Genomic DNA, 5,876 nt, shown 5'->3' on the forward strand with positions numbered 1-5,876 from the left:
GCGGCATAGCTGTCNCGCTGGAGCGCAAGCTGGACTTTGTTACGGGAGCCACGGACGTCCTCAAGGAACTCCCGCAGCTCCTCCCTCAGTGCATTGGGGGGCGGGGTCACTGATCTATGACAGTCCCCTAATGGGGCCCCTGTCACAGCCCCATGGCCCACCGAGGCGGGCAGGCAGGGGGCAGACCCCCACCGTGGCATCCGATGGGCTGATGCCACGTGACCTGCCCCGCTCCCCTGTTCAACAGGGGGCAGCATAAGGAAAACAGCAGCCCCCGATGGGTCGGGATGGGGAAAAACAACTAAAACTGCTCCCTGGGGGAGTATCCCCAGGGGTGGCACTGGCAGCATGGGAGGTGGAGGGGACAAGGACAGGGCTGACAGCAGGAATAGGGTAGGGGACAGGAGTAGGGCAGAGATCAGGAAGGGAACCGGGGAGGGAGGCAGAAGTAGGATCCTGAGCCCCAATAGTCAGGCCACTGGAAGGTGGCCCCTCCTGGTTAGGCTCAGAGATCTGGGGAGTGGGAAGGAGACCCCCAATGATGCCAGGCTCAGCCACTATGGTTTGGTCGGTAGACCCGGCATCAGGAGATGGATGGTCATCAACGGTGTCCCTGCCCGGGAAGGAGGTTGGGTCCTCCACACCCAAGAGGGACACCCCCTGGGAACCAGGTCCCACCAGCGGGGCACCAGCCGTCGCCTCAATGGGCTCAGTGGCCGTCAGCAGGGTGCCACATGCAGCCGGGCTGATAGAAGATTCCAGGGGACCCTCAGAGGCGGGAGCAGAAGCAGCGGTTAGGGGGAGGTAACACAGGGACAAGGGGACCGAGGTGAGGTCACCCAGATCAAGGCCCGCTGGCAGAGGATCATCCTCCCCCTGCGTGACCGAGGTCAGACCCAGGGCCTCGATCTCCTCATAGATGGAAGGGAGCTCACCGTCCACCACCCCAGGGCCTTTCCCACCAGCACCCGAGGCGACTCTCACCTCAGCGCTCGCAGGGGCTTCAGGTAGGAAGGGGGCGAGAGAGGCTCCCTCGGGGCTTCCATGGGAAGGGACCCCGGAGGAGGGGTGGTATCACCTTCCGGTGTTGCCACGGTGTCCCCAGCTGGCACCACAGAATGGGAGTCATCAGGGGGCAAGGCGGAAGGCTCGTCATCGGAGCCCCCCTTCCTGCTCTTCCGGGGGGTCTCCGAATCTAAAGGATGTAACGGGACCCGAGCTTTCTGCTTGCCCCACTTCCCCTGCACTAAAGACCAGCCCTCCATGGCATCATCCAGGGGCTGGCTAACAGAGGTCGGGTCGGGGGGCAAGGGCAATAGCTCAGGGACTTGGAGAGGCAACAGTGGGGTAGTAGGAATGAGGGAGGATTCCCCCTGGGGCGAGCCCTCTCTCACAACTGGTGGTATCTCCGTCACACCCTCCTCCACAGCGGTGGACCGAGATGGAGGAAGGGCAGCTTCGGGTGCCGGGCAGACAGGGGTATCAGCGGTGACAGGCCCAGCACCTTGCCGGAGCTCAGGGGTCCCGGATGCTCCTCCATGCCGGGCCAAGGGGCAGTCCCTCTGGATGTGCCCCATTGCCCGGCAGAGGTAGCACCGGGCCTCCCCCGTTGAATAATGCACCCGGTAGTGGGCTCCCTGGTAGCGGACCAGAAAGGACCCCTCGAGTGCCTCTCCGCCACGCGCTGGGGGCGGCAGTTGAAGCTGCACTTGCCGGCAGAACGAGAGGATGTGACAGAGGGCGGGGTCCTTGCAGCCCAAGGGGAGAGGGCTGATGACAGAGATGGGGCGCCCCAGGCAGAAAGGGCAGGCAGTAGGGTGGCATTGGGCAGGAAGGAAGGGACAGAGGTCAGGATTAAGCGGACCCCCAGGTCTTTCAGCGGTTCCAGGGGGACGAACACCCCCCCCCACCACCAGGCCCGTCTCAACTGCCTCCTATGCAGCGGCCTCCGATGCCAGGAAGAAGACCACCCTCCTGTACATTTTGGAGGCCACCACAATGGCCGTGGGCCCCACCACCCTCCCATGCCCGCCGTAGGTCTCACGTGGGGCACGCGGCACCAGGAGGCAGGAGCCGTGCCTCCTGGTCAGGGGAAAGGGTCCCGCGCCGCTGTAGATGGAGCAGAAGCGCGGTCGGAGAAGCAGCAAGCAGGCGGGGGCCGCCAGCCATCTGGGTGTATTGCCTGGCCAGGAGACAGCCGCAGAGCTGGTGGAGGAATATCCGCGGAGGGATCCGCAGCCTGTGGGCCGCGGCGCGGTGGGCAGTCGCCTCCATGGGGCCTGGCCTTATCTAGTGGCCTTTACCTTCTTCCCACCCCGACCTCCACCGGTGGGGCTCCCCTGAATCGGAAGAGAGTGAGGGACAGTGGCAGCCGCGGACGTCCCCCCTGTACAAAAAAAAAAAAAATCGCCGCCGTGCCCCAGCAGGGGCGTGTAGTGATCGGCTGGTGTCAGGTAGAGGTGGGCAGTTACATGGGGCAAGTGGAGAGTGGAGTGGAGCAGCCGCAAGGGTCTCCCCACGCACGTCCCCGCCATCAATGAGAGGGCGGAGGGGACCACAGCAAGGGGAGGGAAGGAGCAACACCCCTCCTCGCTAGGCTGCAGGCCGGAGGAGGCAGAAGAGAAGACTAAAGGGCGTGGGAAACCAAGAGCTAGGAGTGGAGGCGTTTTAGGGCACGATGCAGAGGGCTTCTGGCCTCCTCTAGTTGCATAGGGATAGGACAACGCAGAGGGGTGGTGAACAAGGCCAAAATGCAAATGAGGGAAGGCACAAGCGCATGGGAAGGGTGTGGGCACTACGGAGGACCAATCAAGCTGGGGAGCACAGGGGGAAGGGTAGCTGGACGGGTAAGAGGCCACGGGGACAGTGGTGGAGAACTAGCAGGCACAGATGGCAATAGTGGCAGACAATGCGGCAAGGAAGGGGTCAGTCCAGGGGGAGGAAAGTTGTGCGCCCAGGCCTTGTGCAGTCAATGGTAGCTGCTCTGCAGCCAACCGATGAAAGCGGGTTTGGTGGCCAGGGCGAGGCGCTCAGTCCACAGAGCGGAGCAAAGGCAAGGAAAACAGCCACGGGGTGTGGAGGGAGCAACGACGTGCTGGGCAAAGGGACGGATGGAACGGGGGCTAGCTCCCGCACACCCCGGATTGTCCAACAGACACCGTCCAAACCCCCACACAAAGAGCACAGCTTTGAAAAGACTCAGTCCAGAATCCCTCACGTGTCACACAGTCTCCAGCAGCGGGCGTCCCCTTCTCCTCCTCACCTCTCCGGGCTCCAAACAGCTCCCTTAGCAATGCCCAAGTACCCACACTCCAGGAGGGTGTCGGTCTGTGTCCAGGCAGGAGGAGCCCCCTCATAAGAACCGGTTCCTCAGCAACAGAGCCGGGGTCCCTCACCTCCCCTCTCTGGAGCAGGCGGCAGCGCCCCGCTCCCTCAAGGGCTGTAGGTGGAGCACAGCAGGAACGGGGAGGGGGAAATCTACTGGCCAGGTCAGCAAGCTGGATAGCTGGAGAGGGGCCGTGGTTGGTGGTGTTCTAGCCCAGCCAGCGGAGCGCAGACAGCGAACAGCGCAGCAGCCAGTAGCAGCAGCACCAGCAGCAAGGCCCCGACCCAGCGAGAACAGCGCAACAGCCCTCTCCCTCCTTCGTCTACAGCAGACCGTTTTACGGAGGAGTGAGCTACTCCTGGCCCAGAGAAGCAGGGTTCTTTCCTGAGTGGAGCCAGAGCAGGGACTGCACGGTAATCAGGAAGCCTCTAGAACCATATTAAGGCAGCCAGGCTGTATTAGTAACCTGCGCCAAGTCAAGGAGGCTAACAGGGACCTGGTGTTGTAAAAAGGAGCTCACGCAGTGTCAGGGAGGAGAGCTGGAGCAAGCAGCAAAGAGCTGAGAGTGAGAGGTGGGCTTGTGAGGACTAGGAGTACAAGTGTTATCAGACACCAGGAGGAAGGTCCTGTGGTGAGGATAAGAAAGTGTTTGAGGAAGACCATGGGGAAGTAGCCCAGGGAGTTGTAGCTGTTATGCAGCTGTTACAGGAGGCACTACAGACAGCTGCAATCCACAGGGCCCTGGGCTGGAACCCGGAGTAGGTGGCAGGCCTGTGTTCCCTCCAAACCTTCCAACTCCTGATCAGACACAGGAGGAGTTGACCCAGACTGTGGGGAAGATCACTGAGGTGAGCAAATCCTGCCAGATAAGTGCAGGACCCACCAAGGTAGAGGAGGAACTTTGTCACACTACATTACCCAGCACAGTTACAATCTCATTGTGCAATTTACAGGCCCAATGCACGAATGCTCTGAAAGAATCAGTGACCTACTACTGCTATGAGATTACTTTCCAGACCCTGTAATCAGTCATTTGTCATTTTTTTTCAAAACTTCAGTTGCCCAAAGAAATATGGTGGCTGTTGATGTAATATAGATAGGGCCTGCTCCACTTACATTACAAAAACAGCCTGATTTCATAAGCAGGATGAAAGATGCAGAAAGCGCAAGTGCAGTGGTGAGGAAGTTCTGAGGACAACAAATTAATTTCAATTCAGCGCAAGTGTGCATATAGCAACAGCCATAAATAAGGGGCAAGCAGCTGATAAATACAGAGGAACATTGTTACCACACAAACAGTTCATAATGGAAACAGGATTTTTTAAAAATCTCATACCTACCTTTATGTAACAGTTGATAGCAATTAAAGTTAATAAGAATGCTCTGATCATGGAACTGCAACAAAATCTGCAATTAGGAAAATACGGGGCCAGAGTCTTTGCTCAGGCCAAGTTGTGCTCAGTGTAGGACCAAGAGCGGGTATGCAGATAGAGGCAGCTTTAAACTGCCTTTATTCTCCCCTGTCCTGTAGCTGACCCCATCCCTGGCTTAATTTAGACCAGGGGCAGGCAACCTATGGCATGCATGCCAAAAATGGCACGCAAGCTGATTTACAGTGGCACTCACACTGCCCAGGTCCTGGCCACCAGTCCAGGGGGCTCTGCATTTTAATTTAATTTTAAATTAAGCTTCTTAAACATTTTAAAAATCTTATTTACTTTATATACAACAATAGTTTATATATATATTATAGACTTATAGAAAGAGACCTTCTAAAAATGTTAAAATGTGTTACTGGCACGCGAAACCTTACATTAGAGTGAATAACTGAAGACTCGGCACAGCACTTCTGAAAGGTTGCCGACCCCTGATTTAGACCAACCTGCCCGAATGCCCATGGCTCCAAGGGACTCCTGGATCAGCCAATGGCCAGGCGTAGAGGGTGGCATAAGAACAGTCATAGTGGCTCATCACCACCAAAGGATCCCTCAACAAAGAATCCTCCTAGAGTGGTTAAAATGGGTTTATGGACGCTTTGAGTTCCCAGAACTGCAGAAAAGCAAGTCAGATTGCTCCCTTGATTCAGACTCACTGCATGCAAGAGGAACACCCCATTGTGTTAAATAATCAATAGTCCCAAGTTTTAACATCTCCATCTTCCTAGGAAGGGCTTTAGACTGAATTATCATCCGTAACCTGAAGTATTGTACAGCAGTGGTTCTCAACCAGGGGTCAGGGCCTCCTGGGGGGCCACAAGCAGGTTTCAGGCGATCCACCAAGCAGGACCAGTGTTAAACTTGCCGGGGCACAAGGCAGACAGCCAAAGTCCCATTGCATGGGGCTGAAGCCTGGGGCCCTGAACAACTTAGCTTCATGGTCTCCCCTGTGCCATGGGGCCCTGGGCACCAGCCCTGGCTTTTATAGGCAGAAAACCAGTTATTGTGGCACAGGTGGGCTGTGGAGTTTTTATAGCATGTTTGGGGGGCCTCAGAAAGAAAAAGGTTGTGAACTGTGTACAGTATCTGAGTGCATTGGTGGTGGGGAAGAGGGG

The sequence above is a fragment of the Chelonoidis abingdonii genome, chromosome 20, assembly GCF_003597395.2.
Source record: "Chelonoidis abingdonii isolate Lonesome George chromosome 20, CheloAbing_2.0, whole genome shotgun sequence".
NCBI lineage: Eukaryota > Metazoa > Chordata > Testudines > Testudinidae > Chelonoidis > Chelonoidis abingdonii.